Source organism: Callorhinus ursinus, unplaced genomic scaffold (genome assembly GCF_003265705.2).
Source record: "Callorhinus ursinus isolate GAN/ISIS: 27379988/994484 unplaced genomic scaffold, GSC_fseal_2.0 scaffold11, whole genome shotgun sequence".
Classification (NCBI taxonomy): domain Eukaryota; kingdom Metazoa; phylum Chordata; class Mammalia; order Carnivora; family Otariidae; genus Callorhinus; species Callorhinus ursinus.
In genome coordinates, this window is record NW_027397073.1 from 56405581 (window position 1) to 56432599 (window position 27019).

Sequence of the window (27019 nt, forward strand, 5' to 3'; positions counted from 1 at the left end):
TGGAAGGTATGTGTCTGAGCCGACTCTTTGTCTCTGATCCGCCAGGTGGTGGTCTTGTACAAAAGCCACATGGCACGATAGTAATGGACGGTTGTAGGTAGGGGATAGATTGAATTAACAACAATTTCCTAAATTGGTTTGAGTTGATGTTTGGGACAGGTTTTTAATAAGTGTCTTTTAAAAAAAAAAAAAACTTTCTTAATAGATACAGAAAAAACATTTGACAAAATTCAATACCAGTTCATAATCTTTTTTAAAAATTCAACATTTTACTGTATATCTTGTACAAAAGGCAAGAAAGAAAAGGCATAAATATTAGAAAAGAAATAAAATGGTCTCTATCTGTAAATGATATGAGTATGTGGGAAAGACTAGAGTATCTTCAGCTATTAGAACTAGTAAGATAATTTACCAAGATCATGGCATACAAAATGATTACATAAAAATTAATTGTATTTTTTATATTAGCAAACAGTTGGAAAATAAATGTTTTAACTTCAATTTCCTATAGCATCAAAAAACATACAATACTTATGAAAACATTTATCAAAATATATGCAAAACATGTATACTAAAAACTAAAAATTTTTGGTAGAAATTAGAAATTAGCAAAAGAAATGTATAGATAGGGCACCTGGGTGGCTCAGTCGGTTAAGCAGCTGCCTTCAGCTCAGGTCATGATCCCAGGGTCCTGGGATCGAGTCCCGCATCGGGCTCCCTGCTCAGCGGGGAGCCTGCTTCTCCCTCTCCCTCTGCCTGCCTCTCTGCCTACTTGTGCTCTCTCTCTCTATCTCTGTCAAATAAATAAATAAAATCTTTAAAAAAAAAGAAAAGAAATGTATAGACATACCATGTTTCTGCATGGGAAGAGATGGATGGATGAGCGTTGGCAAGATGTTAGTTCTCCACAAACAGATCTGTAGATAGAATGCAATCCCAATCATAACACTACTAGGCTTCTTAGGTACAAATTGGCAAACTAATTATCAAATTATATGGAAATGCAAAGAATCTAGAACATCTGAAGTAATATTACCCCAAAAAGAGAACAAAGTTGGATTTAGAATGAGGGATTTCAAGCCTTACTATAAAGCTACAGCTTTTAAGACAAGATGATACAGAGTGAAGTTCAGCACCTACATCAATAGCACAGAAAGAGGTTCTCACTTACACGGTCGTTTGATTTTCAACATGTGTCAAAGGAACCCTATGGAAAAGGAAGCTTTCTACAGAAGGTACTAGAACAACTAGATATACATATCACAAGGTTTTAAAAAATTCATCCAAGAGGGATCATATTGTTAATTATAATGCCTGAAACAATGACATCTTCAGAAGAAAACAGAATAGCTTTGTGACTTGGGGATAGGCAGAGCTTTCTTAGGACCAGAAAACAACACTTTTAAAAAAAAATTAATCAATTAAACCTCAACAAAATTTAAAACTGCTGCTTATCCAAAGAGACCATTAGGAAGGCAAATAAGCAAACCACAGATTAGAAAATATATGTAAAGCATATATATATTTGACAAAAGACTGACATTTGGGATATAAAGAATTCACTAGTGAAAAGACAAGCACATTTTTGAGATGGGCATAAGACTTGGATACTTTGAAAGAAGAGAACACAAATGGCCAATAAGCCCATGTTCAACATCATGTGCTATTAGGGAAATGCAAAATAAACCACAAGGTGATATCACTACATACCATCTGGAACAATTAACATTGAAAAGACTGACCATTCTGAGTGTGGAAGAATCAGAACTCATAATTTTTTTCATTTATTTTTTTATTATTATGTTAATCACCATACATTACATCATTAGTTTTTGATGTAGTGTTCCATGATTCATTGTTTGCATATAACACCCAGTGCTCCATGCAGAACGTGCCCTCCTTAATACCCATCACTGGGCTAACCCATCCCCCCAGCCCCCTCCCCTCTAGAACCCTCAGTTTGTTTCTCAGAGTCCATAGTCTCTCATGGTTTGTCTCAGAACTCATAATTGCTGATATAAAATGGTATAGCCATTTTGGAAAAGGGTCTAGCAGTTTCTTACCAGACTAATCATACAACTACCAGCTTCTGAGTACAGATAATAGCATAAATGAATCTCAGAAACATTACGCTGAGTGAAAGAAGCTAGACACGAAAGACTACATACTGTACAATTCCTTTTACATGAAATGCTAGGACAGGCAGAGCTAAACAATGATGGGGGACAAAACCCAGAATGATGGTTGCCTCTGTGGGGGTGGGTGTGGAGACTGGGTGGAGGGGGCATGGGGCCTTCCTGGGAAGTTGAAATATTCTATATGTGCCATCCCATGCCAGGACCCCTGGCTACATGGGCCTGTTGAGCACTTGATACGTGACTAGTCTGAACTGAGATGTGTTCCAAGTGTAAAATACACACCAGATTTTGAAGACTTGGTAGGAAAGAATATAAAACATCTCATTAGTAATATTTTACTATTATGTGTTTGATTCTAATATTTTGGATAAATTTAACTTAAAGTGATAAATAATAAATTTCAGCAGTTTCTTTTTACTTAGTGTAGCTACTAGAAAATTTTAAGTTATATATGTGGCTTACATTATATTTCTGTGGAACAGTATCTTATATTTTGATAGATGTTTGGGTTACAAAGATGTATTTGTGAAAACAGTGAATGTTTACTTAAGATTTTTGCATTTCATTGTATAGTAAATGTTACCTCAAAAGAAAATAATTTGCAAATTACAAATATTAAACTTTAGGTAATGATATGCATATTGGAGTATTTCAGGGTAAGTGTATTGGTGTCTGTAACTTATTTTGAAATGTATAAAAATAAGACAGATTGATGAATGAATAGAAGGATAGAGGGATAGATATACACCAGTCCAAGTATAGCAAAATATTTATGATATAAATGGTGGCCATAGCAGTATTCAATGTGATATTCTCTATGCTTGAAATTTTCCATAGAATTTTGAAAAAAGAATTCTTTTTTTAAATGTTTTTCTTTTTAAAAACATTTTTAAGATTTATTTTAGAGAGAGTGTGTGCGCATGAGTGGGGGAAGGGGCAGAGAGAGAAGGAAAGAGAATCCTTAAGCAGGCTCCCTGCTGAGCAGGGAGCCCAATGTGGGGCTCAATCCCAGGGTCCTGGGATCATGACCTGAGCTGAAATCAAGAGCCGGCCACTTAACTGACCGAGCCACCCTGGTGCCTCTGAAAAAAGAATTCTTAACATAAAAACATAAAAGCAGATTAAAGAGAACCAGGAGTTTGGGCAATGCTGGGGTTCCCCTTAGATGTTTCTTTTTATCTTCCCCACAGTAAATTACACTTTCTCCAAATATCTTCAGACAGAAGTTAAGTGGGGGTGAGAAGCAAAGAGAATGGAGAGGTATGCTTTTGAAATTTTGCCTGAGCTAAGTCAAGTAGCAAGCATGTGTGTATTCTTACAGTTTGTTTATGAGTTCTCACTAACAGTAATTCATTCTGAGTGTTTGCTTTGCAACCTCTCCACATTCTTCCTCACTGCGGGCCATTGTTGGAGTGTAGCTTGTGTCCTTAGATGACAGGGGCCTCTCTCCCATCAGTGACCCTCCCTCACTACATCTCACTCCCTCCAACCCAATGACATAACAACACTCTGGACATGTCAGTACCAAAATCAGTAAGAACATACCCATCACTAGTGATCAGTGAATTCACCAATCTGATAATCTATTGCCCAACAGGTTGTGGAAGGAGTTTAAGAATTTACAAATTTCAGAAGTTCACTTGATAACAGCAACAAATAACAGTAACTTGTTCATCTTTTGGACACCATGTAAAATTATTATGCAAAGATGTTAAAGAGGTCGCCACAGAGCAAGACAGTCCCAGGTGTTTCTCTGAGGTTGAGGTCTTCCTCCACAATTCATACAGAGGGGTGAGTCTGAGGAATTGTTTTCTTTGGTCCTTCTGTACCCACTCGAGCCAGAACCACATATCAATACACCACACCACCCATTACGTGGAGGAAAGGGTTACAAAACTCACAGTTTAAAAGCATAGGTATGCATCATAAAATTTACCTTTTACTAAAAGCAGTACTCCCCAGCAGCACAGCTAACATGTTCTCTTACCAGGTTCCTAGAAGAAGAGAGCAAGAAAGTTAATTTAAAGTCAGGTTTCCAGGGTCACCTCGGTGGCTCAGTCTGTTAAGAGTCTGCCTTCGGCTCAGGTCATGGTCATGGGGTCCTGACATCAGATCCCATGTTGGGGTCCCTGCCCAGTGAGGCCTGCTTCTCGCTCCCCCTTTGCCTCTCCCTCTTCAGCTCATGCTCTCTTCCCCCGCCCAAATAAATAAATAAATAAATAAATATCTTTAAAGATCAGATTTCCATAAAGAAACAGAAAAGGTCATGTCAACCCTTTTTTTACAGTCCTTCCATCCATAGCATATGTTTAACACACTTAACATACAAATATACAAAGTAATACATATGTGATCATTAGGATTTGACTTCTTCCATGAGACAGTAATCTTCCTTTCATCTCTTGACCAATCCATTTAGTGTATGTGCAATTAATCCTAATGGGGCTCCAATTACCTTTATTCTGGAGATTATGGTCATGTTTACATCAAATAATAGTACGTGATAGTTTAACATATCAAATCATGGTGCTGCATAATTTTTATCCAGTTTAGCAAAAATATCCCCATGTATACATTCCATACTTGGCATGTCTCAACGTGAATTTTTATTTTTATTTTTATTTATTTTATTTTATTTTTTTAAGATTTTATTTATTTGACAGAGAGAGACACAGCGAGAGAGGGAACACAAGCAGGGGGAGTGGGAGAGGGAGAAGCAGGCTTCCCGCAAAGCAGGGCGGCCGATGCGGAGCTCGATTCCAGGACCCTGGGATCATGACCTGAGCCGAAGGCAGACACTCAATGACTGAGCCACCCAGGCTCCCCTCAAAGTGAATTTTTAAATCTTTATACCAAAATCAATTCTAACTATATGTTGGTTTTTTTAAATCTTAATTTAGAGCAACTTTTTTTTTAGTTCCTCAAGTCAAAACTCTTGTTGGAGTCCCTTGGATCCTTTCTTGTCACAGCCACATCAGCCCATTGGTAAACCATGGGGGTGACCAAGTTTAAAAGCACAGCCATACCCTAGTCATAAAAGAACATAGGTAGGCCCAGGTCCTTCTGGTTTGAACTTGTAAACATTTATGTTCTGTAACTTTTACCTCTAAAAAGAGTGTGTCATTATCTTAGAGAACTTTCAGCTTTCTGGGTATCTGTCACTAGACAGCAGCCTGCAGAGTGGTTGATGTTGTGTTGCTGTTGTCCTCTGGTGTTGGAACTCCAGCAGACAGAAGTTTCTTCAGATCATCCCCTTACACAGGGATTGGGGGATGAAGGGCCTTTGTTCACAGCTGTGGTAGAAGTCAGGCACCCGGTGGCCCCACACCCAGGAGCACATTGCGGGGCCATGGGGTGACTGGGGAGACAGGTGGGCAGGGAGCACTTCCTGGTGCTCCTTCCCCTGCAGCTCGAGTGCCTGTGCCCTAGGCAGGCATATGGTACTCCATCTTCTTTTTTGGCCTCCCCTGGGGTGGGCAAAGGGCTCTGGGCCCTCCAGTGTGGATGGGAGCCCGAATGGGGCACGCACCATCTCTGCTGCTCACTGCTAGATTCAAGTCCCAAATGTGGGGACTGCACACTTCTAGAAGTGCTGCATCTGTCCCTTGTAGCTCAAGGGGCCTCCTTGTCTGTATCTGCCTCTTTCAAGGTGAGCACACTAGCCTGTCTCTTTCTGAGTCTCTTTCCCACACCCTACACAAATACAGCTTCATTCCAAATAGTTCATTTATTTCCTTGGATGTAGTTCCTGGCCTTTGGCTCAGAGAATGGATACTGAAAACCAAAGAAATGGACTTTCTCTACCCTTTCTCTTTTTTGGTGCATCAGGTTAATCCGTTTGGAAGAGTAATGGCTTTGTCCTCCTATGGTACAGTTTCTTGCCCTGTTTCGGTGAGGCATTTTTTTCTGTTCCATGGCTAATGAAGCCGCCATTCCTAGGCACCCAGTTAATTGCTTCAAGGGCACATTTAGATTATGGATTCCCATGGTTCTTAACTAGGAGTGCATGCTGTCCTCTTCTGGCCATCCCAGAATGCTCTTATCCTGAGCCCAGCTGCAATCTCTACTAGATCAATTTGGAATCCTGTCAGCTGTGCCAGGTGACACAGGGCATTATCTCAATTCCAGAGATCTCTGCAAAATGCAGTTCAACAGCAAAAAGCATACACACAGATTGAAAAGAATCAGGAATTCCAGGGATGCTAGGGCCTCTCAAAAGACGTTTCTCTTAGCTTCCTAGTGGTAAATTACATGTTTTCTGGCAGTCCAGACAGAAGTTGGAAAGAGGTAGAAAGGGCACTCTTTTAAAGGTTCATCAGAGTTTTATCAGCCACCAATCACATGCACACCATTCAGACTGTCATCTTATTTATGAGTTTTTATGTTGTAACAGGTCATTCGCAGTAGTTACTCTGCATTTTTATAACCTTTTTATCACTACACAGCAGTGGACTTTGCTGTAGTCCTGAGTTCTATGTCCTTAGAAGACAGATTGGGATCAGGTTTCTCACTTACATTGTTTTACTACAGGACAACAGACACTTAACTATAGGAAATAATTGATCAGCTGGATTCCTAAAATTTAAGATTTCTGCTCAGCGATATACCATTAAGAAAATGAAAAGGCAAATCACGGATTGAGAGTAAATGTGTGTGTGTGCATGTGTATTATACCCAGAAAATGTAAAGAACTCTAACAACTCAATAATACAAAAGACACCTTTTTTTTTTTAATGGGCAAGAGATTTGAACCAATATCCCACCAAAGCACAGAAATGGTCACTATACATGGAAAGGTACTCATCATCAGACATCGGGAAATGCTAATTAAACCACAATGTGATAGTACTACATAACCACAAGAATACCCAAAATAGATCAAATTAAAAAGAGTAACAATACCAAATGTTAGCAAGGACATGGAGTAACACATTCTCATTCATTGCTGGTGGGAATGTAAAATGGGAGAACCATTTGGGAAAACTAGTAGAATGGAATGAAGTTAATCAGACAACTACCCTATAACTTAGAAATTCAACTCCTATTTACCCAAGAGAAATTAAAGCATATATCCACACAAATACATGTACAAGAATGTTCATAGCAGTTTTATTCATAATAGACAAAACCTGGAGAAGAGAGAAATGTGGTTAATTCATTCAATGGAATAGGACTCAACAATAAAAAGGATTTTTTTTTTTTTTTAAGTAGGCTCCACACCCAGTATGGAGCCCAATACCAGGCTTGAATTTAGGACCCTGAGATCAAGACCTGAGCTGAGATCAAGAGCCGGCTGCTTAACTGACTGAGCCACCCAGGTGCCCCAAAAAGGAATTTTAAATACCTGCAAAAATATGAATTTCAAAACCATGTTGTGTGAAAGAAATCAAACATAAAAAAGAGAGTATGTACTACATGATTCCATTTATATGAAATTCAACAGCAAGAGGAAGTAATCTATGGTGGTAGGTATCTGAAAAGTGGTTGCCTCTTATAGAAGGGGCTGACTGGAAATAGGCACGAGATAATTTTGTTGGGTGCTCCATGATCAGGCTTGACCTACCTTGTACTCTTTCTCTCCCATTACACCAGGGTCCCTGTTTCAGCTAGAGGACTTAGATCTCTCGTGTCCCCATACCACCCACCCAATCCCCAACAATCCCATGTCTACAGTGAAAGCACTTTGTCAGCTGGACTGTTCCAGGTACTCCTACTCCTACCATACATCCTGCAAAGCTTAGGTTACAGCTACCTTTTTAGAGCCTTCCCATTCCTTTCCATCCCAATGTACCATATTTTATCCCTTGACCTTATAGTGTTTTAAGGTGCATATATGCCTTTTGGTCCTAGCAATTTTAATGGAGCATTTTCTCCATTTTCATCTCACCTTGCTGTTCAAGTGCTAAGTTAGCACTTAAACTGGTAACTTTTGTTGAGAAATATTCAACATTCAGTCACATTCAGTCACATTCTGGTATTCCTAAATACCAGAAATGTTCAAAGATAGACCAAATGGAACATTAATATCTTATCATAGAAGACCTATTTGTTGGGCCTTATCCTCCAGGTCAAAGAAGCAGTCTTTGTTTTCAGGAGCTTTGATGCAGATTGAAGTACCTGACAAATGAATATCTGGCAACTCCGTTGGTATTGATGGGGACTCAAGGGATTGACAAACAATAGAAGGGCCTAAGAAAATTGCAAATGAATACAACTTCTTTCATTGCTTTGCTCCTTTCATTTTGAAATGTGGGTGATTGCCACCTTCTAGCATCTTTTCCTCATCTAGGACACATTTCCTCTGCAAGAGCTTATGAGAAAACGGCCAGCTGGTTTTCTAATGTCAGGATAAAATGAGAGTATCAACTAAAGCTAAAACTGTGAGGAAATTGGAGGAAAAAGGGGGGGGAAAACGAACAAAGATTTAGTGGGAAAAAATACAATACATTGGAGAATAAAAAGCGGAGTCTACAGGGTGCAACTGTAATTGTGCAATTGTAATTTTTTCCATAACTGATTAATTCAATTAACCAGTATTTCATCAAGGACTTTCTCATCTAGGTCCAGAAATAAAGTCAGTCTATAATTGTCATAATTTCCTTACCTTGTTTTGGAGCTGGGATTATGCCAGACTTGTTGAATGACTAGAGTAACTTTCCCACTTTTTGTCTTCAACTTTGAAACAGTATGTTAAATATTCAGAGGGTTGGAAGGGAGGGATTGCTAAGGCACATGAGGAAACCTTTGGGGATGATATGTTCGTTATCTCACCATGTGATGGTTGCAGGGAGGTATACATAGGCTAAAAATCATCAAACTGTATAGTTTAAATATGTGAAGTTTATTATATGTCGGTTATACCTCAATAAAGCTGTAAAAAAAAAAAAAAAAAAACTAGGTCTGGGCTCTGTGCTTGGGCTCTGAAACATGGTAATGGTGCACTGAATTCCCATGCCAACTGGACTGGGGGAGAGAGCCATGCTTTGGAGAAGACACTAGAAAGGCTTCTCATAGGGAAAACACTAAGATCATTAGACTGTCAAGAAGGACAATCAAGAATGTCTCCTGTGAAAAATGATCATTCCCAATGGAACAGTTTCTGGAAAGAGGCTGGATCTTTGGGTGCTCCTTCCCAGTATTTCAGACAGTCCAAGATTCCTCAGGCTAACAACTTCAAAGCTGGTTTAAAAGGGGAGCGTGTTACCTTCACACTGTTTCTTCAGCATGTACTGCTACAGTTGCTGGAATTAGAGGTGCAGATTACAGTCAGCCCTGTAGTGACAATGGAAAGGACTTTAGGAGGCCTGTAGATTCCTTGGGCACACAACCTGTTGGGACATGTGCAGGAAAAAAGAGGGCTTCACTTTAGCCTTCTCTGGAGTTCCAGATGAATGTGTCCTCTCAGCCAATGTCCCGTTTATGAATTCCAAATGGATCTGAAATCACAATTTCGACATTCTTTAAGAAGGAATTCCCCAAGCCAGCCTTAAATAATTTAAAGTGGGAATCAAACTTGAAGTGCTAGACAGAATCATATCTGATCTGCTCTGCAACTACTGTAGGTGTTAGAGGAGATGAAGTTTATATTGCCTTTGACAAATAAAGAGGAGCTTTTGGTTATTGCTACAGTACAATTCTTGAGATATTTTCCTAGTTGGGGAACGTCCCTGGACAGATGTCTGACGGCGATCAGGAAATGATATTGCTATTACAAAAACTGCAACAGAAATACAGGCTCCTTCCAAAGTGACTGGGTGTTCGATGCAGTCCATAGAGAAAGCTGCTCCCAACCACCAGCAGGGTGGTCAAGAAAGCAGGATAGTTTAAACCACCCGCACAGATGTCAGCCCCTGAGAAAAATGTTTCCTAAAAATGTTTCCTCGACAAAAATTAGCATACATACTTTTAAAAAGGCCTAAAATTAGGGAAAAAAGGGGTTTTAGAAGGTCTTCCCATTTTGTATTCTCCTACATCTCAGCGTGCGTAAAGTTGCTAGACGGAGCCCCTGGCCTTCCATTTGGCCAAGGATGACACTGCTCAGACAACCATTGCAGGGATATCTGCTGTCTGTGACTCTGGAAACAAACAGAAACTCCAGTGCTCACCTGGATCAGAAGATGGCCCCGCAGATGCCTACACTTGCTGGCCAGCCCCTGGGGTAGGGTGCCGGATGGTACCCTCCAAACTGGACCGATCATGGACTCCTCCCCGGAGGAGACGTGGCTGCTGCCTCCTCTCGTGGGGGAAATGCTCTATCCATCTTCCTTCAGTGAGGAACACTCGCTCGGAATAAACTGATCAAAATCAATCAGCAAAGAAGACATATCAGGACACAGAAGTGCCAAATGACATGCTAGAAGCCTCCACCTAAAGCCATCCCACTCTCCCCTAAGCACCCGACATTAGAGCTATGCAAACCTGATGCAGAAGTTTTGTCTTAAGAGGAAATGACACAGCTGCGTGCATGAAGAGCAAAGGCATTCTTAAAAACCCACTAATGCAACAAACAAACTCTCCAAGCCCCACCTGGAGAAATTCCACAAACTCTTACCTTTGCTATAGGAGTTCTTTTCAGCCTGTGTCCTCTCCATCAAGCTTATCACCAGTTCTGAACCAATTGTCATTGGGGGGGTCTACCAGGGACAATTATCTGAAGTCAGGAAAATCCACACATAGGAGAATTAAAGTCCCAGCTCGACACTCAGACCTGACCTCAGTGTACTCAAAGGGTTTCCACTGTGGTCTGTGGAAGAAGTAATCCAATTTGTGAAAGAGGCAGCTCCTCACACTTCGGTGTGCCTCAGAAAGCTCCTCAGTAGACATGAAGGTTCTGCTGTGACCAAGGGGTTGATAAGGTGATAAAAGATAGGAGACTGATGCTAAGGCCAGCATTAAAGCCAGGCCATCACATCAGAGGATTTGACAATAAACAAGAACTTCTCCACTGTTCAGAATGCACATATTTCTCTGGTGTGCTGATACCTTCTCAGTTGAAAAGTGTGTTTGTTGTCCTAAGCAGTCTTCCTTTATCAGAAGATTCCCCTGAAAATTTTAAGGCTAACATTAGAATCTACTTCTCTAAAAACTACCAGAAGTATGAGGACTAGCGTACTCAAATTGGTAGTTCTTGTATCTTTCAATATTTTTTAATTGTACACTTTACAAATATGCTTTATTTGGGAAACTGGAAAAAAGTCTTACTGATTTTGGCAAGTATGAGTATCTTGAACTTGCTGAAATTAATCTCCTCTTACACTGCAATCAACATACCTCTATGAGATTAGTTCTCTAATGAGTTTTTTAATTAATTTATTAGAGAGAGAGAGAAGGAGAGGGAGAAGGAAAATCCTCAAGCCGACTCACTGCTGAGTGCGGAGCCAGACATGGAGCTCAGTCTCAGGACCCTAAGATCATGACCTGAGCCGAAATCCAGAGTTGAATGCTCAACCAGCTGGGCCACCCAGGTGCCCTTCTCTAATGAGGTTTTAAAACACAATGTAGAAGTCACTTAGATATACCTTAGCAAGTAATGTCATAAACCCAAATTATTTTAGATAAATTAACAAGAAGTGAGCACATTTGTAGAATGACAAAATACTATAAGGTATAATAGGGATTCTTTATATTAATCACCTATATTTTATAGAACCAACTCCAAATTTGGGCTTTCAATGAATGTGTACTGGTTTTAAAATTATTTTTTTCTGTTTTACTTATTCTAATGATGGTTAATAAAATGCAGGTTCATTCTGCAGTCTTTAATGCAGAAAGCTGGGTTTTTCTGTTTTTTTTCATTTCATTTTTCTAGTAAATAATTTTTTATAGTATTTTACAAAAATATCAGCCCACAATGGATAGGAAATTTTTAAAAACTGGTCTTTCATTGTTGACAATTTGAGAGACAATTTATTTAATATTACTTCTTCCCATAATTCTCCTCTCTGCTCTTTTTATCTAGGCCAAATTTTCATCTCTGTTACTAGGCACCTTCCCTTAGTCTTTGGATCATCTAAAGGGATATTTACATGTAGACTGAACTCTCTTATAGGTAAAAATTTATTTAAGGCTCTGAGAAATTAAGCTATAATAATGGAAGGACTATTGGTAGAGTTGATTATTGGAATCAGCAAATCTCACTGTTGGACTTAGAAGAAATGTAGATCAGTATCCTGCCCAAATTTGGAGTTGGTTCTATAAAATACTGAGAACAACAACAACAAAAACCCCACTGGATTTAGGTTTTAATAGTGCAGTGTTGAGAGAGTAGGCTCTGGAGTCAGTCTGAATAAATCCGAGCCTTGATTCTGCTCCAACCTGCTATAAGACCTTGGACAGATTACTTAGCTTCTCTGATAGATAGTAGCCATAGTCTCTTCATCTGTACAGTGAGGATAATAACAGTACCTACCATAAAGAGTTCATGTAAGGATTAAATGAGACGGCATGTGGAAAACTCCCTTAATAGTCCTGGGCTGGGGGTCAGTAATTGTTAGCTCTGGTAATCATTACTGTGCAAAGCATTTTCACTGGCAACTATCTCCGCCACAGTTTATGAGGTAGCAGGGAGAATGTTCTTGTCTTTATTTTATTTTATTTTATTTTATTATGTTATGTTAATCACCATACATTACATTATTAGTTTTTGATGTAGTGTTCCATGATTCATTGTTTGCGTATAACACCCAGTGCTCCATTCAGTACGTGCCCTCTTTAATACCCATCACCAGGCTAACCCATCCCCCCACCCCTCTCCCCTCTAGAGCCTTCAGTTTGTTTCTCAGAGTCCATAGTCTCTCATGGTTTGTCTCCCCCTCCGATTTCCCCCCCTTCATTTTAGCAGGGAGACTGTTCTTATCAACATTTCAGAAATGAGGACATACAGGCTTGGAGAATTAAATCACCAACTCAAAATCAGAAGCAGAGAGACTTCTTGTTTCCAAAGCCATGCTCTTTCACCAAGGGGCTCAGCCTTCCTGGCAAATGATTGCCGGATCCCAGGAATGGGGTGTTCATTCAGCCCAATCCTTACCTTCTTCAGTCAAGTCTCAGTTGTCCTCCCTGTATTCCATCTGTTGGGTCTGGCCATGCTCTCTGAAGCAAGGAAATAAAAAAGGTACAGGGAACCTCGAATCTAAATTTAGTGCATCCTTCCCCAGCTCCACACTAAAGGGTTGGAGCCTCCCCCAGGAGGGGCCACAGCCCAGCCCCCCACCACTCCCAGCTGCCCTCATCTGGAGATCTCGGCTTCCTTTTGCTTCCCACAACCTCTCCCCAAATTCCTGAGTTTCCGAGAAACTCCCATGAGGACATCAGAGGGCCAGGTGAGCTCGGCCCCTTCCAGTGCTGCCTTAACTGACAGCACACACTCCAGTCCCCTCCTGATTGCTTTATCGTCCTGAGGCCACTCTGGGTAAATAGAATTATTTTACTATTTACTCTCCAATCTACAATTTACTCCAAGAGATTATGAAAGGATGACACCTAGTTTCACTAGAAATCCTGCTGGCTTCTCAGCAATCACTTTCAACATCTCTCTGTGAAAACCCACTGTTCACAGCTTCTCTCCCCCACCTCTCAGGCCCTGCAGTGGCCTGGCCTCTCTTTATGGAATAACCACTTTGGAGCTGAAGTTCTTTGCAGCTTGGGGTAGCCACCATTCCCTGCTTACTACAGAACTGATACAAATCATCCCGCCCCCAGGTACAAGATCACACCTTGCAACCCTTCCCAACCCAGCCAACGGCCACCAACCACTGCAGGTTGACTCCGCCCACTCCCCAACCACCACGCCCACTGGTAGGCTGGCCCCGCCCCCGCCGGGTCCTCTGGTTTCCTGGCCGCGCCCCCACGCCGCCGTAGCCCCGCCCCGGCCCTCTTCTGGCAGGTGCCGCCTTTCCCCACATGTCCAGCGTTGGTCAGCCCGCCCGCCGTTAACAGCCGGATGGGCCTGAAAGTCGACGCTTCCTGCCGCCGGGCAGGTCCTCGTTCTCACCTGACCACAGAGGCCCAAATGGCGTGGCTTTGAAAAACTCCGCCCCGTGTTTTACCCACTCTGTGCTTGAAGAGAAGGAAAGGGCCAAGAGAACACGAAACTGCCGAACGCCGCTGGGCCGAATATTCCTTCAAGAGTCCAAGGAAACTGTCCCCGGGGACGGGCGAAGGGCGGGCCGTGGCGTGGTCCCTGCCGTCGCGCACCGGGGCGGATCGTGTGATTCTTGAGACTCAGGACCCGGTGAGTAGGAGGCCCAGTCCGGGGTGGGGTTCCCCTCACCGCCAGCCGGGTGAGATGCCTGAGGAGTTTCCCGTCCGTGGGTACTATTCCCGCCAAGGACCATTCAGGGTCTCCCAGTGCCCGGGCCTCGTGCGGAGATCCCCGCTGGGCCGCGGCTGGAGGTGTGAGGGGGCTTCGGGCAAGGCTGGGAGTCCCGGAATTAAACCAGCCCCGAAACAGAGGTGCTTTCATTGGCTGAGTGAGGGCCCCTAATGTCCTGCGTAGGGCGAGAGAGGAGGGTGCAGCAAGAGCCGCGGTGCTTGTAATAGGAGTGTATGTCGGCGAGTGTCCAGGGGACATGGGTGGGCCACCCACAGTATCTGCTCCGGCGTGCAGAGCTGACCGCTGCTGAGTGGCTAAATAGTCCCAGAGCAGTGCCCATTAGATTGGTGCTGTGGCCTATGCTGGTAACCTGGGACCTGTGGACATGGAAACTCAATGGAAGTAAGTTAGAGAAAGAGAGGTGGGGATTGGAGACAGCTGCCAGGAAGAACTTTCACGCTTCTTGGCACGTGTGATGCTTTTCCGCCCTCCCCTCTTTAGAACAATCTGCCCAACAACCTTTTAGTCTCCCCATCTACTCCCTGCCCCCCAGTGCCCGTTCCCAGTACCTTTCATAGGCTTGTATAGCACCTATCTTAGTCCCTCAGCCTCCTGTGGCAAGAATGCCATAGACTGGGGGGCGCCTGTGTGGCTCAGTTGGTTAAGGGTCTGCCTTCGGCTCAGGTCATGATCCCAGGGTCCTGGGATCGAGCCCCATATCGGGTTCCCTGCTCAGCGGAGAGAATGCTTCTCCTTATCCCTCCTCCCTGCTTGTGCTTTCTCGCTTTCTGTCAAATAAATTTTAAAAGTCTTAAAAAAAAATGCCATAGACTGGGTGGCTTACAAACAGCAGAAATTTATTTCTCACAATTCTAGAGGCTTGAAGTCCAAGGTGAGGTGCCAGATGGTTAGTGATGTCCCTGTTCTAGATGGCAGACTTCTTATTGTCCTCACATGGTAGAAGAGGGCAAGGGCCTGAGGCCCTCCGTGGGTCCTGTTTTATAAGGACACTAATCTCAGTGATGAGGACTCCACCATCATGACTTGATCACTTCCCAAAGGCCCCACCTCCTAAATACCATCACTTTGGGGGTTAGCTTTAAGAGTATGAATTGGGAGGGACACATTCAGACTATAGCGCTCTTTCTTAGTGCTCTTCAAAGTTCGTAATCATGATGTTTTGAGATTTCTTTTTAAAACTTGATGTCTCACCCCACTCCCTACACACTGGATAGAAAACTTTTGAGGATGGGGCAAATAACCTGTTTTGCTTAGGATGGAGTCTCTAACATCTAACACAGTGGCTGGCATGTGGTAGTTGCTTTGTAAATATTTATTGAATGAATGGGTGTTTTCTTTAACACCTTGGAAATATAATAATAATTTTGTGACCTTTTTTCTGTTGTTCATTTTCTGCGTATGATTCCTGAGAGTCATTTATGTAATAAAAAAAACTCTCTCAGGATTATCTTGATTTGTGTGGCATAAAGAAAACTCCCCTATAGGTAACTTTTTTTCTAAACCATTCAGATGAAACTTTGTTAGTTGTCATTGAGGAACTAGGTTGCTGTTTCCAAAGGTCTTAGAACAGTGTTCAGATTGCTCATGCTCCCTATTATTTATTAGGTGTGAAAGATTTCATAAAGGATTTTGACATTCTGAGCCTTCCTCCACTTTCCTGCTTGCTGCATGAAACCATTATGGTAAAATGAGATTATACATGTAAGAGCATTTTGGAAATTCTAGAACTCTGAACTCTAGAAATTTAAAGAAATATTTTTGTTATTATTCTTTTTCAGTAATTGATCCAGGCCCACTTCTCTACCTTATGGTTTGTTTACAGGTCACATTAGCCATACAGACATGAAAATACCCTCCTTTGTTCTCCTTCCTTTTAAACTTTGGTTTCTTCTTAAAGGTACTTGTAGATGCAATCAATCTTTTTATTGTCTGTGCAGGAGCTACGCTTTTAATGTTATATTTGCATCCTATATTAGATATAATGCAATGCACATTTCCTTTGTCTAGTTACTGCTTGAATGCAAAACAAAAACAAAAACATCCAAAACAAATGAAAAACCAATTCATTTGTGGATTGGAAATCTTTAGATATAAAATGTGCCATTCTTGACTAATTGAAACATAATATTTAAAAGCAATTGTAATTTGAACTGTTTCTGTAGAATGCTGACCAATGTTCACTTGATAAAACCCATGCAAAACTTTTCTAATCAGGCATAGGTGTTATGTATTTTCTCATTTACATGATATATACAGTGCCTGTAGATTTTTCACAAGTCACACAGAAAAGTCCATTTCATTACTTTATAATCTACCTTTTAAAATGAATATATGTATACTTATACTTAAATATACGATATCATACTTAGTGTGGTACTTAAGAGCAAGGGAACATGGAGAAGTATACAGATATAAAAATCTCTATTCAGGTTTCACTCTGCCACCTACCAGCTGTATAAGTAAGAGCAAATTAGTTAACTTCTATAAATGTCTCAATCTAAGGCTGGGAGGGTGAAGAATGGCCAGGTGGAAAGTGCTCATATCCCGAAGAAAAGGGGGGGTGGGGTCTGGGATCTACGTGGCCTAAACAAGTTAGGGCTGGGAGTTTGTTTGTACTAGCATGGAAGAAAATGAATAGGAGTAAGAGAAAAAGTAAAAAAAAAGAAAAAAAAGTCACTTTTGGCTAACCATTCAGCAGGTGGGAGAAACTGGAACCAGTAGGAATTAGGATAAGGCCTGGGTGAAAAATAGCCGACAGTATTTTCCTAACAGAGACAACTTGTGGACAAGTATAAAGGAATTCATGTGGATAGTATTACTAAATATTTATAATTTGTACTTGACGAAATTATGGTATTTACAGTAGCTACAGTATGGGAATGATCATTGGGGTAGGCTTAAGGAGATGGTCTTTCTTATCCTTTGGTGTCTTTCATCTTCTCCCTTGTCCTTGTACTAATAATGCTTCTGCCATATATTTGCCTTGAGCATCTATTTCTTTTGAGCATTCACTTAATGATTTTATCATAGTTTACTTCTTTACATATCCAGAATTTTCCTATACTTTTAAAGCTTCACCTTCCATGTTTATATTTTCATAAGACTTTTCTCCTTTAAGCATGGGCTGAGAAATTGTATCATCCATGAGAGAACTCAAGTAAGAATTGATAAACTGTGGAGATGTCATCAGAGGTTCACAGTTTAGATCACTGCTTTGTCATATAGGGATATAACTGAAGGCTAGCCATATAGAAGAGATACATAGAGCAAGGTATGTGAGAAGGGGCTTGGAACTTCCCTGCCCTTTCCTCAACACTCCACATGTTCACCAATCCAGAAACTCCCTGATTTCAATGTTAATCTCATCCAAGAACACCCTCATGGAAACACCCAGAATAATGATTGGCCAATATCTGGGAACACTGTAGCCCAGTCAAATTGACATATAAAATTAACATGAAAGCTCTTGAATGTTGTCAAATACTTTTCTGCATCAAATGAGATGACTGTGTGTTACTTTTTCCCCTTCATTCTGTTAATGTGGTGTGATGTATTGGTTGATTTTCACATGTTGATCCATCCTTGCATTCCAGGAATAAAGGCTATTTGGTCATGTTGTATAAACCTTTAATATGTTGTTGAATCCAATTTGTTAGTATTCTGTTGAGGATTATTGCATCAATATTGGTAAGGGTTATTGGTCTGTAGTTTTCATGTAGTGTCTTTGTTTGGCTTTTATATTAGTGTAATGCTGGCCTCTTGGAGTGAGTTAAGAAGTATTCCCTCCTCTTCTATTTTTTTAAGTGTGTGGTTGGTTAAAGGAACAGTAGAAACAGAAAAAACACAACAGGTACTGTGCCGGAAATAAAGATTCCTCAAAGAAGGAGTCATTTCAAATTTTTGCACTCATATATTGTATCAACTACTGTTAATTAAGAATCACTGATTAAGGGGCACCTGGGAGGCTCAGTCAGTTAAGTGTCTTCCTTCTGCTCCGGTCATGATCCCAGGGTCCTGGGATCGAGTCCTGCATCAGGTTCCCTGCTCAGTGGGAAGTCTGCTTCTCCTTCTGCCCCTTCCCTGGGCTTGTGCTCTCTCTTGCTCACTCTCTTGCTCTCAAATAAATAAAATCTTAAAAAAAAAAAGAATTACTGCTTAAGACTGGGGAAAAGACCAACATTTAAAGATAAATAATAATGCAATTGATAAGGAGCTCTTTGCAATGTAAGAGATACCCTCAGGTAAACTATGATTGATTGTCAGTTGTATGTGATGCAATAATTCAGAAGTAGAAGAGAAAAATAGAAGTGGGCTGGGAAGAATTCATAGAAGGGGAAGAATTTAGACTTCATATATAGAGAGATGGCAGGCATAAATTATAGATGGAGAAGTAGAACAGGCAAGAATAATGAAGTGGGAATGAGCCAAGACATATTCATGGACAGTGAAGAACCCATTTGGGCTGGGACAGAGGGCTCAGGAAGGTGAGGAGTTAGAGATGGTCCTCTATAGTCTGGAACAGTAGGGGGCTGGAACTCTTAGGAGGGTGGAATTTATCTTATAGAGCTGCTTGAGAGACTAGAGGAGGTGTGTGATATGGTCATGGAGTATTTTATCAGTGCAAGGTGGCTGCTCTGAGCAGAGAGTCATTGAACTGAATGAGACTGACATCAAGTTTGTAGGACAGATGAAGTCAGGAGGGTATGATTTGGTCTGTTTTGTTTACTGCCCTAGTGCCAGGGCGTTTCCTATAGCTGGTGCTTGATATTTATCGAACGAATGAATGAAAAAGACATAAACTGGCAAATGGAAATAAAGATGAAAATGCAAAGAATGTTTTGAAGGAGAGAGCAGTAGTACTGAGTGACTGGTTGGATATGAGTATTTAGATTATCTTAACATTTATAACAATGGGAGAGTTTATAACCTGTTGAGAGAGTCACGGTGGCACCAGTAAAAACTGGGAAATCCAAAGGTGAAGCCAATTAAGTGGGCTAGAGTCAGGGTGGGAATAGGCTTGTTTAGATAAGATGAGTTTGAGGTGCTGGGTGACACATCTAAGTGGAAATGCCTAGTAGAAAACAGGAACTGGATTTTGAAGAAGTGAGGATTGTGAATATTGATTTTTTATTTTTATTTTTTTTAAGAATTTTATTTATTTATTTGACAGAGAGAGACAGTGAGAGAGGGAACACAAGCAGGGGGAGTGGGAGAGGGAAAAGCAGGCCTCCCGCGGAGCAGGGAGCCAAATGCGGGGCTCGATCCCAGGACCCTGGGATCATGACCTGAGCCGAAGGCAGACGTTTAATGACTGAGCCACCTAGGCGCCCTGTGAATATTGATTTTTTTGAATCTTTCAGAATCCTTTGCACTTAGGTTATATTTTAAACTTTAGGCATAGGTCAGATCTAACTTAAAAGCAGGAAAACAAAAACAAAGTCAGTGTTGGAAATTCAAGGAGCATCCACATTTAGGTGATTGGAAGTAAAATATATTAAAATTTATCTGTGAAAAACACACACTGAATGAAGAGTGTTAAGTTAGAGCAAAAATAGAATTTTAGTATTTAAAGAACATTCTATATATGATTAAAAACATACGGTATTAAGAGTGATCGTGATTGAGGTGCCTCGGTGGCTCAGTCGTTAAGCATCTGCCTTTGGCTCAGGTCATGATCCCAGGGTCCTGGGATTGAGCCCCACATCGGGCTCTCTGCTCCGCGGGAAGCCTGCTTCTCCCTCTCCCACTCCCCCTGCTTGTGTTCTCTCTCTCTCTCACTGTCTCTCTCTCTCTCTCTCTGTCAAATAAATAAAATCTTAAAAAAAAAAAAGAGTGATTGTGATTGATGATCTGAAATGACTGAAATGAGTTCCCAATGATTGAAGATCAGATTGGTGAGAGAAAAAAATAACTAAAATCAAGAATGAAATTTTAGGGGAGCCTGGGTAGCTCAGTAGATTAAGTGTCCAACTCTTGATTTCAGCAAGGCCTATATTTTGTTTCCTCTGGGAAAATACCCACAATAGCAATAAATATTCTCTTACCCAGCCTTGTATTTACCTCCATCCCAATTCCACTCCTTCCAGAATTCTCAGGATTCATTCCCTGGCATATTCTCCTGGTGTCTGCCTTGGCCTATTAGGTCCAAGAAGAATTATATTTATTTTAAAAATTTCCTTCCAGGGTGTTCTGAGTCCAATCACACAAGCCTTTTATCTGTCCTTACCTGCTATTTGTATAGGTTTAAAATGACTATCCTGAGGCTTAGCCATGTGCTCAATTAAAAATTCATTTCTCATCACTTCATAGACAGGAAATTAATTGGAGAAATCTGACATACATGGAAATTAATAGGTAATATTTTCAATTACCTTGGCAGCTCCAATCATAGAATATTTCACTTAATGAAGAACTGTGAAGCCCCCAGTTCCCTGGTCAGCCATGTCATGTGAAAGCATTCCCTGGAAGAATGTTCACATTCTGCTGTGCAGAGATATCGATGCTTTGAGGTATCAATTTCAGATGCCCATGTGGAATTTAAATTGGGCCTGTTATTAATAGCTATGGGAATAAAGAGAGACAACAAAATGTCACATTTTGTTTTTTTTCTTTTATTACACTTTTTAATTTTTTGAAATATAATTAACATACAGTGTTATACTAGTTTCAGGTGTATACTATAATGATTCAAAAATTCTATGCATTAGCCAGTGCTCCTCAGGATAAGTGTACGCTTAAGAGTATACTTTATTTCACCCATCCCCCCACGCACCTCCCGTCTGGCAGTCACCAGTTTGTTTTCTAAATCTAAGAGTCTATTTTTTGTTTTGTTTTGTTTTTTTATTTTACATGTTTTTATTATGTTACATTAATCACCATACATTACATCATTAGTTTTTGAGGTAGTGTTCCATGATTCATGTTTGCATATAATACTCAGTGCTCCATTTAGTATGTGCCCTCCTTAATACCCATCACCAGGCTAACCCATCCCCCCAGCCCCTAGCTTCTAGAACCCTCAGTTTGTTTTTTCAGAGTCCATAGTCTCTCATGGTTCATCTCCCCCTCCGATTTCCCCACTTTCATTTTTCCATTCCTACTATGTTTTTTTTTTTAACGTATAATGTACTATTTGTTTCAGAGGTACAGGTCTGTGATTCACCAGTCTTATACAATTCACAGCGCTCACCATAGCACATACCCTCCACAATGTCTGTCACCCAGCCACCCCATCCCTCCCACCCCCCACCACTCCAGCAACCCTCAGTTTGTTTCCTGAGATTAAGAATTCCTCATATCAGTGAGATCAAATAATACATGTCTTTCTCTGATTGACTTATTTCACTCAGCATAACACCCTCCAGTTCCATCCATGTCATTGCAAATGGCAAGATCTCATTCCTTTTGATGGCTGCGTAATATTCCATTGTATATATATACCACTCTTCTTTATCCATTCATCTGTTGATGGACAACTTGGCTCTTTCCATAGTTTGGCTATTGTGGACGTTGCTGCTATAAACATTGGGGTGCACGTACCCCTTCAGATCCCTACATTTGTATCTTTGGGGTAAATACCCAGGAGTGCAATTGCTGGGTCGTAGGGTAACTCTATTTTCAAATTCTTGAGGAACCTCCATACTGTTTTCCAGAGTGGCTGCGCCAGCTTGCATTCCCACCAACAGTGTAGGAGGGTTCTCCTTTCTCCGCATCCTCGCCAACATCTGTCATTTCCTGACTTGTTAATTTTAGCCATTCTGACTGGTGTGAGGTGGTATCTCATTGAGGTTTTGATTTGGATTTCCCTGATGCCGAGCGATGTTGAGCACTTTTTCACGTGTCTGTTAGCCATTTCTTCTTTGGAAAAATGTCTGTTCATGTCTTCTGCCCATTTCTTGATTGGATCATTTGTTCTTTGGGTGTTGAGTTTGATAAGTTCTTTATGGATTTTGGATACCAGCCCTTTATCTGAAATGTCATTTGCAAATATCTTCTCCCATTCTGTCGGCTGTCTTTTGGTTTTGTTGACTGTTTCCTTTGCTGTGCAAAAGCTTTTTATCTTGATGAAGTCCCAATAGTTCATTTTTGCCCTTGCTTCCCTTGCCTTTGGCGATGTTTCTAGGAAGAAGTTGCTGTGCCTGAGGTCGAAGAGGTTGCTGCCTGTGTTCTCCTTTAGGATTTTGATGGACTCCTGTCTTACAGTTAGGTCTTTCAGCCATTTTGAGTCTATTTTTGTGTGTGGTGTAAGAAAGTGGTCCAGTTTCATTCTCCTGCATGTGGCTGTCCAATTTTCCCAACACCATTTGTTGAAGAGACTGTCTTTTTTCCACTGGACATTCTTTCCTGCTTTGTCAAAGATAGGTTGACCATAGAGTTGAGGGTCTGTTTCTGGGCTCTTTATTCTATTCCACTGATCTATGTGTCTGTTTTTGTGCCAGTACCATACTGTCTTGATGATGACAGCTTTGTAATAGAGCTTGAAGTCCGGAATTGTGATGCTGCCAGCTTTGCTTTTCGTTTTCAACATTCCTCTGGCTATTTGGGGTCTTTTCTGGTTTCATACAAATTTTAGGATTATTTGTTCCAGCCCTGTGAAAAAAAAGTTGATGGTATTTTGATAGGATTGCACTGTAATTACAGATTGCTCTAGGTAGCATAGACATTTTAACAATATTTGTTCTTCCAGTCCATGAGCATGGAACATTTTTCCATTTCTTTGTGTCTTCCTCAATTTCTCTCATGACTATTTTATAGTTTTCTGAGTACAGATCCTTTGCCTCTTTGGTTAGTTGATTCCTAGGTATCTTATGGTTTTGAGTGCAATTGTAAATGGGATCGACTCCTTAATTTCTCTTTCTTCTGTCTTGTTGTTGGTGTATAGGAATGCCACTGATTTCTGTGCATTGATCTTCTATGCCACTTTACTGAATTCCTGTATGAGTTCTAGCAGTTTTGGGGTGGAGTCTTTTGGGTTTTCCACATAAAGTATCATATCATCTGCAAAGAGTGAGAGTTTGACTTCTTCTTTGCCGATTTGGATGCCTTTTATTTCTTTTTGTTGTCTGATTGCTGTGGCTAGGACTTCTAATACTATGTTGAATAGCAGTGGTGAGAGTGGACATCCCTGCTGTGTTCCTGACCTTAGGGGGAAAGCTCTCAGTGCTTCCCCATTGAGAATGATATTCGCTGTGGGTTTTTCATAGGTGGCTTTTATGCTATTGAGGTATGTACCCTCTATCCCTATACTCTGAAGAGTTTTGATCAAGAAAGGATGCCGTACTTTGTCAAATGCTTTTTCTGCATCTATTGAGAGGATCATATGTTTCTTGTTCTTTCTTTTATTAATGTATTGTATCACATTGATTTATTTGCGGATGTTGAACCAACCTTGCAGCCCAGGGATAAATCCTACTTGGTTGTAGTGAATAATCCTTTTAATGTACTGTTGGATCCTACTGGCTAGTATTTTGGTGAGAATTTTTGTATCCGTGTTCATCAAGGATATTGGTCTGTAACTCTTTTCGATGCGGTCTTTGTCTAGTTTGGGGAATCAAGGTAATGGTGGCCTCATAAAACGAGTTTGGACGTTTTCCTTCCATTTCTATATTTTGGAACAGTTTCAGAAGAATAGGTATTAATTCTTTAAATGTTTGGTAGAATTCCCCTGGGAAGCCATCTGGCCCTGGGCTTTTGTTTGTTGGGAGATTTCTGATGACTGCTTCAATTTCCTTAGTGGTTATAGGTCTGTTCAGGTTTTCTATTTCTTCCTGGATCAGTTTTGGTAGTTGATACATCTCTAGGAATGCACCCATTTCTTCCAGGTTATCTAATTTGCTGGCATAGAGTTGCTCATAATATGTTCTTATAATTGTTTGTATGTCTTTGGTGTTGGTTGTGATCTCTCCTCTTTCATTCATGATTTTGTTGATTTAGGTCATTTCTCTTTTCTTTTTGATAAGTCTGGCCAGGGGTTTATCAATCCTGTTAATCCTTTCAAAGAACCAGCTCCTAGTTTCGTGGATCGGTTCTACTGTTCTTTTGGTTTCTAGTTCATTGATTTCTGCTCTGATCTTTATTATTTCTCTTCTCCTGCTGGGTTTAGGCTTTATTTGCTGTTCTTTCTCCAGCTCCCTTAGGTGTAGGATTAGGTTGTATATTTGAGACCTTTCTTGTTTCTTGAGAAAAGCTTGTATTGCTATATACTTTCCTCTTAGGACTGCCTTTGCTGCATCCCAAAGATTTTGAATGGTTGTATTTTCATTTTCATTGGTTTCCATGAAATTTTTAATTCTTCTTTAATTCCCTGGTTGACCCATTCATTCTTTAGTAGGATGCTCTTTAGCCTCCATGGATTTGAGTTCTTTCTGACTTTCCTCTTGTGATTGAGTTCTAGTTTCAAAGCACTGTGGTCTGAAAATATGCAGGGAATGATCCCAGTCTTTTGGTACTGGTTGAGACCTGATTTGTGACCTAGGATGTGATCTGTTCTGGAGAATGTTCCATGGGCAGTAGAGAAGAATGTGTATTCTGTTGCTTTGAGATGGAATGTTCTGAATATAACTGTGAAGTCCATTTGGTCCAGTGTGTCATTTAAAGTCTTTATTTCCTTGTTGATCTTTTGCTTAGATGATCTGTCCATTTCAGTCAGGGGGGTGTTAAAGTCCCCCACTATTATTGTATTGTTGTCGATGCATTTCTTTGCTTTTGTTATTAATTGGCTTATATAATTGGCTGCTCCCATGTTAGGGACATAGTTATTTACAATTGTTAGATCTTCTGTTGGATAGACAATTTAAGTATGATATAGTGTCCTTCCTCATCTCTTATTATAGTCTTTGGTTTAAAATCTAATTTATCTGATATAAAGATTGCCACCCTAGCTTTCTTTTGGTGTCCATTAGCATGGTAAATGGTTTTCCACCCCTTCACTTTCAATCTGGGGGTGTCTTTGGGTCTAAAACGAGTCTCTTGCAGACAGCATATCGATGGGTCTTGTTTTTTTATCCAGTCTGATACCCTGTGTCTTTTGATTGGGGCATTTAGCCCATTTAAAATCACGTTAACTACTGAAAGGTATGCATTAGTACCACTGTATTGCCTGTAAGGTAACTGTTACTGTATATTGTCTGTGTTCCTTTCTGGTCTATGGTGCTTTTAGGCTCTCTCTTTGCTTAGAGGACCCCTTTCAATATGTCTTGTAGGGCTGGTTTCGTGTTTGCAAATTCCTTTAGTTTTTGTTTGTCCTGGAAGCTTTTTATCTCTCCTTATATTTTCATGACAGCCTAGCTGGATATAGTATTCCTGGCTGCATATTTTTCTCATTTAGTGTTCCGAATATATCATGCCAGTCCTTTCTGGCCTGCCAGGTCTCTGTGGGTAGGTCTGTTGCCAATCTAATATTTCTACCATTGTAGGTTACAGATCTCTTGTCCTGAGCTGCTTTCAGGATTTTCTCTTTGTCTCTGAGACTCTTAAGTTTTCCTATTGGATGTCGGGGTATTGACCTATTTTTATTGATTTTGAGGGGGGTTCTCTGTGCCTCCTGTATTTTGATGCCTGTTTCCTTCAGCAAATTAGGGAAGTTCTCTGCTGTAATTTGCTCCAATATACCTTCTGCCCCCCTCTCTCTTTCTTCTTCTGGAATCCTAATTATTCTAATATTGTTTCATCTTATGGTATCGCTTATCTCTCAAATTCTGCCCTCATGATCCAGTAGTTGTTTATCTCTCTTTTTCTCAGCTTCTTTATTTTCCATCATTTGGTCTTCTATATCACTAATTCTCTCTTCTGCCTCATTTATCCTATCAGTTAGAGCGTCCATTTTTGATTCCACCTCATTAATAGCCTTTTTGATTTTGAATTGGTTAGATTTTAGTTCTTTTATTTCTCCAGAAAGGGTTTCTCTAATCTCTTCCATGCTTTTTTCAAGCCCAGCTAGTATCTTTAAAATCATCATTCTGAACTCTAGTTCTGACATCTTACTAATGCCTATTTTGATTAGGTCCCTGGCAGTCGGTACTGCCTCTTGTTCTTTTTTTTGAGGTGATTTTTTTGTCTTGTCATTTTGTCTAGAGGACAATAGATGAATGAGAGAACAAAATGCTAACGGGGTAACAATGACCCCAGAAAAATATACACTAAACAAATCAGAAGAGCCCTGAAACCAGGGGATAGGAAAGGGAAGGAAAGAAAAATTTAAAAAAAAGAAAAAGATTAAAAAAAAAAAGAATATGATCAGATATGACCAGGCTGGTGCATAGATTAGTGCCACACACTAGATTCTGGGTGTATTTTGGTCTGGTAGAAAAAAGTGCCTCCCAAAATTTTAAAGAATGAAAAACTTATATATGTATAAAAATAAGGGTAAATATGAAGGGATGGAATATGACTGTAAAGATGAAAATTATAAAAGATTTTAGAAAAGGAATTGATAAGAAGTTGGTTGAAAAGGAAAGAAGAGGAATTAAAAAAAAGAGAGAGAGAATGTGATCAGGCAGGAGACTAGAACAAAGCCATACACTACAGATTTAGGGTATATATTGGTCTG

The 27019-nt window shown here is 40.4% G+C and overlaps 1 long non-coding RNA gene across 1 annotated transcript; it reads right to left on the minus strand.

Annotated features, from left to right (window-relative positions):
* Window positions 1-8299: 8299 nt before the first annotated feature.
* On the minus strand, window positions 8300-13836 carry LOC141373756 (uncharacterized). Its single transcript, XR_012380080.1, has 5 exons — window positions 13710-13836; window positions 13168-13229; window positions 10690-11180; window positions 10244-10432; window positions 8300-9574 (listed from the first exon to the last, which is right to left on the minus strand). It is a non-coding gene; the product is annotated as an uncharacterized lncRNA (long non-coding RNA).
* Window positions 13837-27019: the final 13183 nt, after the last annotated feature.